Source organism: Lepidochelys kempii, chromosome 12 (genome assembly GCF_965140285.1).
Source record: "Lepidochelys kempii isolate rLepKem1 chromosome 12, rLepKem1.hap1, whole genome shotgun sequence".
Taxonomy (NCBI): Eukaryota; Metazoa; Chordata; order Testudines; family Cheloniidae; genus Lepidochelys; species Lepidochelys kempii.
The window spans coordinates 35,002,923-35,017,843 of NC_136391.1; positions in this window are offsets into that span (position 1 = coordinate 35,002,923).

The following is a 14,921-nucleotide window of genomic DNA, read 5'->3' on the forward strand; positions in this document are numbered from 1 at the left end:
TATAAAACATATTTTGTTTGTTTGCACATCTTGTTTGTAGATATTATCACCTGGGAAGAGAATCAATACAGACAATATTTTTAAAATAAATACAGTGGGAGTAATTTATAAGTTTGGGGGTTCATTCACGTATTTGACTACTCAAAAATACCAGCTCTGAAGGATAAGTGAAGTATTTGAATTACCAAGTACTGAATTGGAGAATTCTAGTAATGTACTAGGTCACTAAGAACAGAAAAAGCTTTGAATTAATGGAACATTTTCTTATGTCACCTGTGAGGAGATGTGGCCACCCCATAGCTCCTGCTGGCCAAACATGGTATGGCTGGCACTTCCTGCCTCAGTTTCCCGCCCCCTGAGGTGGGTCTCCTGAGCTCTCCATACAAGCCAGTGCTGGTGATGTGGCTTAGCCTTCCAGCAAAACCACAAATAAACTTGCTATCCCAGAAGGGGTTAAAAGTCCACCTAATGAGTCCCAAACCAGAAGGTTCCCCTGCCCTTCCAGGTTTCTCTTCAGCCCACCCTGTAGGCCTTATTCCCACCCCTTCCTGAACTAACTTTGAGAGTCATAACGGCTCTAGGTTAGAGCACTCAGCTCTCAGGCCAGTTCCCCTGCAGTCTTATTCTCAGGCCCTGCTGGGCTCTGTTCCTTGAATCCTTCCCAGTGCTAGTATGGAGCACTGGGCCTTAGACTGCTCTCCCAAAGCACCCAGCATCCTGCAGACCTGGGCTCAGGGCATTCCATGAGAACCTACTGACTCCCCGATTCCCACTCTCAGACTGGTCTCACTGAGTCAACCTTTTTATTAGGCCCAGGTGTCCATTACTCTATCATCTGGCCCTCATCAATCCCATCTCCTGCAGGCTGGGAAGCAGCTAATTCATTATGGCACAGTTGTGGTTTGCCCCATATCCCCTTAAAGGGGCCAGTCACCCATGAGATCACCAATCAACAGATGTTTGTGTCCTTCTTTGTTCAGTTCCTTAAGGCTGGTTTGACAGCATTGCTTTTTTGGCTCCTATTATAAAGTTTCAAACCACAAGGCCCCTTCACAGGGAGCCCTTTTTGGCACTCCTTTCTTTTGCACATCAACAGCAATTTCAGTCACATTCAGATGCTTTCACTCATCTTCCTGGTTCCTTTCACCGGGACCCACGCAGTTCCAATCAAGCCAGAGCTCCAAAGAAACCTCCCTGAAGAATTTATCTTGAAATGTATTTACTCCATGCTAGCTTCCAGTGTCAATAAAGGGAACAATTCAAGGTGAAAAGCAAAATTAGTCCTAACTTGTAAAATCCATAGGCTCAATCTATATTTCTGTATGTTACAAAGTTCCGGAAAGCTGTTGAGACAGCCATCCAGCCTCTAGAGAGCACTATAACTTTCTAACAGTGTGGATCTATTAATCTGAGTCACGAGCACTCTGATTCCCTAGCAGACTAACTATTAGTCGCTGGTAGCCAAGAGTGATACAGGCAAGGAATAGGGAAGGATCTTGGCATTTAAGCCACAAATCCTTAGAAGTGAGCCTGATGCTGAAATAACTCGCAGGAGACAGCGAAGTGTATAGCTCTTTGCTACCAACCAGCTACTTGCTGCTGGTTCAGGACCCAGGGGCAGAAGATGAATCCTGGGTCCTTGGGGCCAGCTATGCGCCCCCAGGTTGGCGTTAGGAGCAGGGAGTAGATGACAGTGATTCCAGCAGCTGGCTGTTGTGTGAAGTTCAGGTGGCTCTCTAGTCTCGAGTCACCCATGAGAGTTGTGTGTAGCATCCTAAGCTGAATAAGAATGTTCATACTGCAGACTCATGTCTGTCTGCATTACCGTCAGTGTCACACTGCTGCCAAGGATCTGAACTTTCTACCTGACTGCCCAGGGAACCCTGAAGCAACCTGGGGAAGAAAAACAAAGAGAAGGCCGCAGACAGAGCATCCCCTGCACCACACTCATCCAGCCTGCTGTGGGTGATATTGGCAGCTCCTTTGACCAATATCAGGCAAATCCTCATATCAGTCAGGAAGCACCCCAGAACCACACAGAAGGCTAGAACCCAGATTACCTTGCCTTCTGTGCCAAAAGCCCTCACACTGTTCTACTGTCACAGACTTCTACACAGCTACAAAATTCCCTTCAGCTCCCTGAGGTCCTTCCGCGCCCCCACCCCCGACAACAACACTTCTGAGGAGGCCTCCCCTCTTCCATAACCAAAGCTCTCCTGTACACTTACCGCTCCTGCTGGGAAAAGGCAATAAGCCGCATTTATTGAAGATACAACAATTAGCATATGCATTTAATTACACTACATACATACTGTTTTGCCAGTCAACGTTATAGTTCCTAGTCTAGAGTTTGGAGCCATCTAGTGGCCAACTAGGTTGATCATGGGTAGGGAGGAGCCAGGCTTTGTCGGTCACAACACAATACTCCAGGGAAGTCTTGGCAGGACAAACCCAAAGTTTCATGGCAAGGCACCCTGTTTATATAGTGATTTTTCTTTACTGGGATCAATGAGTTTTGCACCATCATGCTGTCATCAATTGTTGTTTGACGAGTGCTTGTTTTTTTTAATTGTTTTTTTTTATTTTTTATCACAGCTATCTTGTCCCCATTAATAGGTGCCTGTTTTATTTTTAGAGTTGTCAATCTGCTCTCCTTTGACATTACAGAAGGGGGCTGTTGCATTTGTCTTGGTGCCCTTGCGTTTGTCTCCGGTTCCTCCCTCGTACATCTAGTGCAGCAAAAGCCTTCACATTTATTTCTGAACACATACATTTTTTTATTCATACACAAAACAGAATTAATTTACACAAGACATTTTGCACAGGAACATCAAGTTGCAATGCACAAGAAAACAATCACGGCATTCTTTTACTAATTTTAAAATGCTAAACATACAACAAAGTGGTGACCTTAAAACATCTGTTACTGCCTTGAAATCAGCCCAGACACAGATTCCAGCTGATGCCTTTTTCCCAAATGGCCCATTAGGCCATTCCTTTCTGCTATTCAAAAAAGGTGGCTGGCAGAATGTGATTAAATCATACACCAGTACATTTAACACATGCTACATTATTTTTTATTTTAAATTACACAAAATACAAACATAAAACTACACGTCCACCTAGCAACTACCTCCCAGAGAGGTGGGCTTACTACAGTGACAGAAGAACCCTTTCAATTGCTGAAGTAAGTGTCTACACTGAAGCGCTACAGTGGTGCATTGACATAGCCTTAGGTTTCTGAATCTCTGAAAAGGCTCGAATTTGATTTCTGTCAAGTAAATATAAAGGGGAAGTTTCCCTTTTATCTGAAGCTTGTCAATCAACCATCGTTATCCCTCACTACTGAACCAGAGTGTAGATTATCTAGCAATTACTTCTGGGCCAATAAGTTTCATTCCCAACGGCTACATCCCACAAGCCCTATTCACATTGCATAGCACTTACTCACCCACTGACTCCAAGAGGACTAATTCTATGAATAAGTGCTCAGAAACATAAGAATGGCAGAACCTGAACCCCAAGTCATCCACAGATGCCTGCAGGTACTATCTCCTTGCAATTTATTGACCCAGGTGGTGTCTGTAGACTATGCAAAGGAAAAGTGCCAACTTGACATTTGTCCCCAGTTAGATTTAGCAGTATCTTCTTTTCTACTAGCTCAGCATCACAATTTCTGCACACGCCTCTCAGGCTCTCCTAGTATTTGTCTGTAATTCTTATGCTTTCCTAAGCATGTCTTCCCACGGGATGTGTATTCAATCATAAGTATGTGTTTACTCTGCTTTGACCAGAACCTACTTTCAGATTTGTTGTGGCTATTTTTCCTGGCAATACAAGTTGCTGTTGCAAGGATTCCCTGTGGAAATGTCCTGCTCATCTCTGCTTTACCTCCTAGTGATAGATAGCATAATTTTAAGTCCTTTAGCTACTTGAACTTTTTTTTTCTCCTTTCTCTGAAGATGGTTAGTTCTTGTAAAACTAAAATGTCTTTCTTCTGCTGGAAAGAGAAGGCACAATTGTATATTTACTTTCCCGCTTCCCCTGCCCTGTATATCCGTATTGTAGCAAATTGATGCCAATGAGTGGTGAGTCATTAAAAAGGATGCTAGAATCATTTTCTGGGGCTCTCCTCTTACACAGATAATGTCAGTCAGCATTAAGGAGGGGATCAAGGGGGTCTAATCCAGGGTAGAATTGGGGTGGAGGGGGGAGGCCATGTTCTTCTAAGCTCCACCCACAAAATAAGCTCCACCCCGGTGAATCATCAAAATGGAACTCCACTTCAGAGTCGATGGTGTAGATGTTCTAAAGGTGACCATGCATGCTCCCTGAGATTGTCTCCCTGTCAGTGGGGTTTGAATATGCCCAGAGGAACTGTCACACTCCTTGGGTTGGTCCCTTGCAAGGGGAGGAGAGGGGAAATAAACATCACCCGTTTGTGGCAGCGTTATTATAATAAACATGGCATCTTGTTTCAGGGGACAGCAGCAAAATGAGATAAATTTTGCAAATCTACCATCACCATCCCTTTACATGAGGAATACTGAGTTAACCAGGCTGAAATGAATATGTGCATCTGAGGTCATCCCTCATGGAGAGGAATGAGGAGTTCACATTTCAGAGGTTTCCTTACAACCATAACAGCCAGGGACGTAAGAAAGAAAGAAAGAAAAAGCTAAAATTCTGGAGAGTAACAGCTCTTGAGAGGTGCCGGGATGCTGTCTCCCTGCAGTTTGAACCACAGCTTGCTCTCTGATTTGAACCAAACTTGAACTGTTTTTAAACTGTTGCTAATCAAAGAATCGCTCCGCTCCCCTCAGTTCTGCCTACATTTGTTGACAGTGTGACAGTTCATAGGACATATCTGATAGCCCCTCCACATTCCTGAGTGAGCATTCGAACCCACAATGCACTCTGGGATGACTACGGATAGAGTCCTGGGACATGTGATGTTTGACTTCAGAAATATTAGGACACAACACAGAGTCTGTCAGACACATGGCACCTTCGTCAACAAAGGCAGGGAGCATTAAGGTTCCAAGAAAATACGGTGTTGACTGCGGCTTGTTTGTGAAGGAGATTGCAGGATATCAGATGCCTAGAAATGGTCAGGGAGAGAAAAGGCTATTCAGGATTTCTAAACCACTAAACTTCCCAGTGTCTCCATCTGTGGCCCCCCTATCCCACAGATCCTCTGTTCCTGGAGCATCTGTGAACAAACCCAGCTGTGCTTAGAACAGACCTTTTGCTTCGCTCCCTCTGCATCCTCTCTATTTAGTCCCAAATTAGAATGACTTATTGCTTTCCAGTTGCTCAGGAATGAGTGTCAATTACTCTTTCTTTAATAAAAAGGTTTCTTAGAGGACAAATCCAGGCCTCGTTTTTATTTAAGTAATATAATACCGACCTTTTAAAATGCTTATTACTTTATAGATTTTCTTTCTCTGCCATTGACTCTCTCAACACTACACAATATATTTTAGTCCTTGGCAAAGACTTAAATGTTCTAAGCTAGCAGTTTATGTCTATTTTATTAATGCACATGACAAGATCCAAGATAGCCAGCAAGGGGCCCGATTCTGCTACCTTTACTCCTCTTTATTTAACAGCTTGGTGAGCCCCAGTGATTTCTGTTGGACTGTCTGAAGAGTAAGGCACAACTCATCATGAGTAAGAGTGGCAGCAATGAACAACAGTACGCAGACTAGACTGACTGATTATGTGACGAGAGAGAAAAGGCTGCTTAACACTTGCTGAAAAGGTGACGGCATCAGAAACAGGTCACTGTGTTTGCTGCCCTTGTACTCACTGACCTAATGGGATAGTCAAATCCATTACACTGTTTCATTACTCTGTCTTCTAAAGCACCACCACATTCATGAGAGACGGCACGGCATCAGGTTCTGCCAAAAGCTATTCCGCGAGACAAAAATCAGGCATGCAGCTATCTTCAGTCCTTTCAGGTGGAGCTGGCTTTCTGCTTACTGCGGCAAGCAAGAGCGTAGAAACATCTCCCCAAAAACAGTAAGCGTCCACAATTTCCGTGCCACCAAGCATGCTGGTTGGCATCGTCCCACATTTGCTTTTATTGTGGTCAGATGTATTGCATTGTTCTTTCAGCCCCTTCAAGAGCTTGCCATTCATTGCTTAAAAATGTACTTCTCAATTTTAATTTGGATTGCTCTGGAAGAGGTACGTCACCTGCAGACATTCTGAGAGGCAGGAAACATTATTCAAAGCTAGCCTTGCAAAACACCCTTCGATTCTTAAATGACACCTTTAAAAACACTGTGACACAGAAACAAGAGCAGCTTCTTCATATTGACTGCAGTACGCACGATTTTACTATCAAATGCAGCCTAGATTGTGCTTAGGGAAAACAAAAGACAATAAACCCCACAAGTCTTTGATTGCAGCTGTGCTCCTTTCTACCATATTTTGAGTGTGATTTTAATGGCAACGGCTGGTGTTATTGAACTAGTTTGAAGAAGACGAGTGCAGGATAAAATGAGGAGCAATTAAACCTCAAGCAGTGGGATGCTGTCAGTGACAAACTATTGTCTAGTGGCACATACCTGACTCAACATTACCTCAACCTCCATCTGCTTTTCTATCTTAGCAGGATTTGAAGCTATAAAAGTCAAGTGCTTTGACTAAGCATGACAAGAAAAGGTATTTTTACCATCTATCTGGGGGGTAAGAGTACAAATACCTCGCCTGTGATTTGCCTTCAGCCATTGTGCTAGAAAAATTAGAATGTGCTGCATTTTGACATATAGATCATCAATTCCAATGCAAATGTCTCGTAAATAATAAATAATGATCAAATTAAAGATATTTGGTCATTGCTGATTTTAGAGATGGTCATTATATATTTTTTCTTATATTTCAAATCATTTAGAAATTTTGTCAAACACTACTGAAAGTCTAGGGAAATCAAATACAGAAGCTTTTAAAATATATTACAGGTCTGAATTAAATACTTAACCAACTCCATAGTGACTAGTTCCAGAGATCTCAGAACAGCAGGTGATATATTACAAGGTACAACACCCAGGCACAATGGCATGAGTTAAGAGCAGACTTAGGGAGTGATCATCCATTTCAGATGAAATAAGAACCTTCATATATTTTTACTCTCAACCTGAACCTCTTTGACTTTTTTTTTCCTTCTAGTTTCTGGCCAGGGATGGAACTGTTGTGGCTGGATTACCATGAGAGAGAGTCTTCTGACAACATTTCCAGCTGGGGCCAGATATGGACTTTGACTTGTAACTCATGAAAAAACTTGTATGTGTGATCCTTAGCAGATGAGGGTGGAGAAGCATCTTTTCAAGTAACTTTGTCCTCACCCACAACCATTTCAGATTTGGGGACAACTTGACCCATGGGAAGGAGGCCCTTGAAGAATTCCACCTGGATTTCAACAATTTCCACCCTACCATCAACCTCAGACTGGACCAGTCCATACAGGAGATCCACTTCCTGGACACTATAGTGCAAATAAGTGAGGTCTCATAAACACCACCCTATACCAGAACCTACTGACTGCTATTCTTATGTACATGCCTCCAGCTTCCATCACACGATGCATTGTCTACAGCCAAGCCCTAAGATACAACCACATTTGCTCCAATCCCTCAGACCGAGACAAACACCTACAAGATCTTTATAAAGCATTCTTAAAACACAACACCCACATGGGAAAGTAAGGAAACAGACTGACAGAGCAAGACAAGTACCCAGAAGTCATCTGCTATAGGACAGGCCCAACAAGGGACATACTGGCCATCATGTACAGCCCCCAGCTAAAACCTCTTGAGTACATCATCAATGATCTACAACCTATCCTGGAAAATGATCCGTCACTCTCACAGATCTTGGGAGGCAGGTCAGTCCTCACTTACAGACAGCCCCCCAACCTGAAGCAAATACTCACCAGCAACTACACACCACACCACAGAAACACTAATGCAGGAACCAATCCCTGTAACAAATCCCATTGTCTACTCTTTCCCCATATCTACTCTAGTGACACTATCATAGGACAAAACCACATCAGCCACACCATCAGGGGCTCATTCACCTGCACGTCTACTAATGCAATATGCCATCATGTGCCAGAAATGCCCCTCTGCCATGTACATTGGCCAAACCGGATAGTTTCTACGTAAAAGAAGAAATGGACATAAATCGGACATCAGGAATGGTAACTCACAAAAGCCAGTGGGAGAACACTTCAGTCCTCCTGGACATTCAATAACAGGTTTAAAAGTAGCCATCCTTCAACAAAAAACTTCAAAAACAGACTTCGAAGAAAAACTGCAGAGCTATAATTCATTTGCAAACTTAACACCATTAATTTGGGCTTGAATGGGGACTGGGAGTGGCTGGCTCACTCCAAAAGCAATTTTCCCTCTCTTAGTATTGACACCTCCTCATCAGTTATTGGGAGTGGACCCCATCCATCCTGACTGAACTGGCCTTGTTATCACTGGTTCTCCACTTCTAAGGTAACTCCCTCCTCTTCATGTGCCAGTATATCTATGCCTGTATCTGTAATTTTTCACTCCATGCATCTGAAGAAATGAGTTGTTACCCAGGAAAGCTTAGGCCCAAATAAATCTGTTAGTCTTTAAGGTGCCACCGGACTCCTCATCTTTTCGGTGCTTATGTAAATTGAACTCAAACTCCAGATATATTGAAATTCTTGTTAGAGTTGTTTAATAAATGCACAGCACCCAAAGTGAGGTGCTTTACAGATAAAGAAATAGACACCATTATCCCTTGTGCTGAAGAGCTTACTTCTAAAGTCATGATCCTGATCAGAGATCTGCTAATCTGGCCCAATGTCCAAACTCCATTCTAACACACTCCGATGCAAAATCAAGGCTGAACTGTAATGCTGATGCAATGAGTGAAAGCAACAACCAGTGGGGAGATCATAGAATCATAGAATCATAGAATATCAGGGTTGGAAGGGACCCCAGAAGGTCATCTAGTCCAATCCCCTGCTCGAAGCAGGACCAATTCCCAGTTAAATCATCCCAGCCAGGGCTTTGTCAAGCCTGACCTTAAAAACCTCTAAGGAAGGAGATTCTACCACCTCCCTAGGTAACGCATTCCAGTGTTTCACCACCCTCTTAGTGAAAAAGTTTTTCCTAATATCCAATCTAAACCTCCCCCACTGCAACTTGAGACCATTACTCCTCATTCTCTCATCTGCTACCATTGAGAACAGTTTAGAGCCATCCTCTTTGGAACCCCCTTTCAGGTAGTTGAAAGCAGCTATCAAATCCCCCCTCATTCTTCTCTTCTGCAGGCTAAACAATCCCAGCTCCCTCAGCCTCTCCTCATAACTCATGTGTTCCAGACCCTTAATCATTTTTGTTGCCCTTCGCTGGACTCTCTCCAATCTATCCACATCCTTCTTGAAGTGTGGGGCCCAAAACTGGACACAGTACTCCAGATGAGGCCTCACCAATGTCGAATAGAGGGGAACGATCACGTCCCTCGATCTGCTCGCTATGCCCCTACTTATACATCCCAAAATGCCATTGGCCTTCTTGGCAACAAGGGCACACTGCTGACTCATATCCAGCTTCTCGTCCACTGTCACCCCTAGGTCCTTTTCCGCAGAACTGCTGCCTAGCCATTCGGTCCCTAGTCTGTAGCTGTGCATTGGGTTCTTCCGTCCTAAGTGCAGGACCCTGCACTTATCCTTATTGAACCTCATCAGATTTCTTTTGGCCCAATCCTCCAATGGGTAAAGGGAACATCATAATGCCACACAGGTTTGTTATATGCTCTGCTTAATAGCACAGCTATCAGTGGGATGGTCAAAAGCATTCAGCCTTAGCCTAACTCTGTTCCCACTTATGCTCATTGGTTAGTCTTTAAGGTGTCACAAGTACTCCTTTTCTTTCTGTTCCCACTGAAGTCCATTGAAAAACACCCATTCCCTGCTGAGCAATTTTGAAAAACCCTACACTCTGAGTGAAATCCTGTCTCTATCCAAAGCAATGGGAGTTTTGCCATTGACTTCAACGGGGCCAGAATTTCACCATATGTGTGTATAAATATGCAGATTTACCTATCTCAGTGTAACTCTGGATTTCTTTGCTAGATCCATAGAACTCTTTAACATTTTTTTTTATTTAATTCTACAACAGTTGTGAACACATGCTGTTTAAGGGCTGTCATTTTATTCCAACAGGCTGCCTGTTAATACCCAGGTGTACTGAACTATGATGATCATCCTACTTTTGTGATCTTTGGATTGGCAGCTTAGATCAACCCTCCAATTAAATATAATTTGGGAACAAGCCACCATTCAAAACAACCGTAGGCTGATTACGAAATTAATTATTTGACAGATGTGAGTGAAGTCCTAGAGTAAAATCAGATATGCAGTCTATAAAGAGATGCCACTGTGCCCTTCAATATATAGTAATGTATGTTAAGTGTAGGTACTAAAATCTACTGAGAACAAAAAAGTAATATATAGGCGGTATACTCTCTCTAGTAATTCATTAATACTAGTCTATTTAATGGGAAACACTGGTAGTAAAGAAGGCTCAAATAGGATAAGGAAAAAAAAAACCTTCATATATTCCCTGATGTCATCTTAACAACAGCTGATATATTACAATGGTATGTGCTTTTTAACTGCAAGTAAAATAGCCATTACACTTGTAACATTTTATGTGGAATGTTATTGGAGAGAAAATAGCTTTGACAATATATATCTGAAAAATTGTTGCTCTTACTCAGAATTCATGAATGCAGACTTCCTGCAATATATCAAATCTATAGTAAGTCGTCCATCACATTACCTTTTAGGTAACGATTAAACTGATGGTCCATGGTTTATAGAACACTGAAAACCGAGGAACAGTTTCCTACCCCAAAAAAGCTTGCTTAGTTCAGTTTTTTAAAAATGGTCTCTTTAAACAAGTATGAAGTCAAAATAAATAAATACAGTGCTCTGTGGACTCCAGGGATGTTGCAGCCCAATACAAACACAGTTATTATGACCATTTAAGCAAGTGGCCTGGAGAACGAATGTGTATTAATTATAAAGAATGCAGAGTAAGTGCAACTGTGCCTGATTTGCATTTGGTTCTGCTGTTATTTCTCTTTCCATGGTGCAGAAAGAGATTTCACAGATATTTAATGGAAGGGAATAACAATGGTCCTTCCCATACAGACAGCAGTAATGCAATTATCTTCCCTGCACAAAACACCACCACCACCACATTGTTCATGCCCAAAGTTAAGATTGAGAAGTGAAATAATAAGGTACTGAGGAATTCAGACAATAATGATTAGAGGTACCAATCTTGGGGGGACTGGATAGCTGAGGGGATCTATACTGGACTACAGAGCCTTTCATTACTATGGCAAGGCATCAAATCCATCCCATATTGTTTATCCTCTGATGTGTGTCCACTAGCAAACATAGACTGGTTGGGTGGTTAAAGTCCATTTCCTGATGGAGGGCACAACGTGGTGTCAAAGGGTTACAGCCAGGTTCTTCACAACCTTAAAAGATGTCCATATGGCAACTGATTGATGTACATATCATTGATAAAGGGATGGGTCAATTCTAAGTTTCATGTTCTAGATGGAAGCCACCAAAAGAGGATATTTGGCTGCTGTGACTCACTGGGGTGGCAGAAGGTGTGATAGGGTTAAGCTGTCCCAACCTCAGTGGGCTACTAAAAAGGGAACTCTTGAACTAAACTTCACCTGCCTGAGGAAATAGAGGGATGGGCTTTGAGAGTCCCATAAACAGACACCCAAATGATGACTCCGGAGTGATCTCTTTATAGGATACTAGCGGCCACACATCTTATAGAAACAAGATCTACGTAAAGACTAGTGATCATTTTGGTTAAAAAATGTTATTTTTGAAGAGTTTTATAACACTATGTTATTTTCCTGTCTGACTGTGCATGTTACTTTATGTAATTCAGCTTCTATATTAAAATTCCCTGATTTTCTTGTACATAGTTAGCCAGGGATTTGTATGTTAGACTTTAAAATAAATGTGTTTTACCTTGTTCCTTCACCTGCTACAGTTAAGTGCATTATCATTTTGTTGTGACCCAGAAACCTCTGTTATCTAACCAGAGAACTGGTACCTCTTCTTGGAGTCTACCAAAGAAATAACTACATAACAGGTTGTAGGATTGGGAAGTTACTCTGCTCATTTTATTGAGTAAATACCTGTCAGCGTTCATAACCAACAACAGCAAGTGTAACTTGTAAGAGCGCAGGGCTAGAGCCAGAGCAGAGTTATAATGTCAGAGTCTGGACATGGCATTGACCTCCCTCAAAGTTTGGGGTAGGTCAGAAAGGCGGGTTGGTTGCAACCTATCCCTGTTCCATAGATTGTATTCTGACATACACATAGAAATGTGCTCACACACCTATGTACACAAGAGCCAATCCTCACTTGACGAAGGCTATTTTACACTACTTTTGTAGCGTAAACGTGGCTACAAATTACAAATATACTTCCAGAGCAGTGTAAAGAGGCCTTAGTTTAGTGGAGAATAAAAACCACAGATTTACATATGCCATTACACATACAGCTATGCACCTCCTCCCACCCCCAATAGACACAGAAATGTGCGCACACATGAATACGCACAAACACACACCCTCACCTGTTGTTCTGGCTGCAGGAGAGAAGAGAATAAAATTGGACTGGTGTAAATCAAGTGTGGTTGCGGCAATAATTCTTAAAAACAACCGAGGGGAAAAAAGTTTCAAAATATGTGCGCCATAAATAAAATATACAAGGGCTTGCTGTGAGTGCAGTATTGATCCCCATTGTAAGTGGAGATGTAGAGAACTGCAGTGCTGGCATGCGTGGATTTGTGAATTGACAGTAAGTCCTGGTTTGCCAGTACCCAAATTACTATTTTGCACGTGACCAATTGGAGGGAAGTCATTAATTACGTTGACTTCTTTACTCAGGAGGTAAGGGTAGAATTATTCCACAGTACCCCATGGTGTGCTCTTTACTTACAGCTTCTCTAGGACTTTTGGCAAATTGATGGGTAAAAATAATCTCTCAGTGAATGCAAGACACTCCTTTAAAGCACAGCCAAAGAAATGGAAAGGTGGACTGGGGCTGTTAAAGTTTGCAGCAGGAATGGTTGAGGAAGAATCAAATTGACAAAGCTGGGATCGGAAGGTCTGTACAACAGGGTTTATTCTCCACTGGAATCAATGAGGGCATGACATGGTGTCTGGCGATTCAAGGGGGTTGGGGCGCAGCCAACCCTGTTCTGGAGAGGATCCCAAAAGGCAGGTGTTGGGAATCGTCTGACCCAGCTGGACAGCTTCTAGTGATCGGGTCGGATGATTCCCAGCTGTGAATAGCAGCCCCTTATCCCCCCCACCTCGGCTCCAAAAGAGGGCTGGGAGTATACTCTACAGTGGATGCAGCAGAATGCTATGAGAGGGCAGACCAGTTTACCCTGCAGACCATGCCCCCAATCCCAACCCCCTCTCCCCCAAGGCTCGGGAAGGGTGAGACCATTAAGCTACTGGAGGCGAGAGGTCACCTCAATCTCAGGTGAGAACAGGACTGTTGCTTCTTATTATTGCTCCACATTTGTGTGTATGTGTGTGTGTTGAGGAATACACAGCCCTGAGGTAAAGGCTGCAAACTAAACTGGGCATGGCCGATTTTGTCTTAGATGGTGACAAAGGCGGTCTACCAGCCTTCAGAGGGTTATATGTATGTTGCATCGGGGAAATGGGGTTCAAGTGGTTTATTTTGCTGTGCACTTCTTGGGGTAAGGAAGAAGGGAACAGAGTGTATCTGCATTGCAAATGCAGTTGAAACAAGGGAGAGCTCACATTCTTATGCTTTAGATATTCTTGCTATAGAGCAGAGGTTCTCAAACTGTGGTCCGATAGACCCTCCATTCAGGGGGTCCACGGACAGTTCCCTCTAAAGTGTGCACCTGGGCAGCTACACACAAAAGAATGAAGGGCCACCCACATAATTAGTGAAGCCACACAGGCATGGCTCCACTAATTAGAAGTCTGGACCCTGGAGAAGATGCACATGTAAGGTCAGGTGGTGGCCTTAGGGGGAATACGGGGTAGGTGGTAGGGGGAAATGGAGTGAGAAGAGGGGGTGGGGGGAATTTGGGATGTGCAGGGCTGCGGCAGCCAGAGAAAGAAACAACTTTCCTCAGCTCCCGGGCTGCGGCTGCCGGGAAGAGACCCTTCCCCGCTCCTTCCCAGCCCCAGCTTGGGGGCTACCACGGCAGGGGAGAGAGGGAACATTCATTGCATTAGAAAGGTAAGACTACTGATCTTAAAATATGACTTGTGTGCTTTTATTCGTAGAACAAAAAAACATTAATTATTATTGTTTTCTTTTATATAGCACTTTTATCCAAAGCGCTTTACAATAGTTAGCTAATGGTACAAACAATATTTGGGAAGATCATTAAGTGGTCCTCCGAGACCCTCAGCAAATTTCAAGTGGTCCGCAAAAAAAAAAAAGTCTGATAACCACTGCTATAAAGAATAGAGTGGCTTGGCTGATGACTGTGTCCAGTTGTGTCAGAGCTGAAACATTTCCATGAGGGATTTATCCTTTCTTAATGTCTATAACAAATGCATGTTTATTTCTGGCTTATCACTAAAAGGCAAGAAAACATTCCAGATAATCTTGTCATGCAGGTACAGTCTGACTTATTGCATTGGAAATAAGTTATCCGTGACACTAACATGTAGAGCTGGGTGGAAAATGGGTGGTTGTTTTTTTTAAACTCTTCATCCTGAATCACGATGAAAATTTAAAAATTTTTCACAGGAGGAGAATTCTGAAGAATTTCATTTCAGGGTACCCGATACCAAATTCTTCAGCTTGCTTCTGGCTGCCT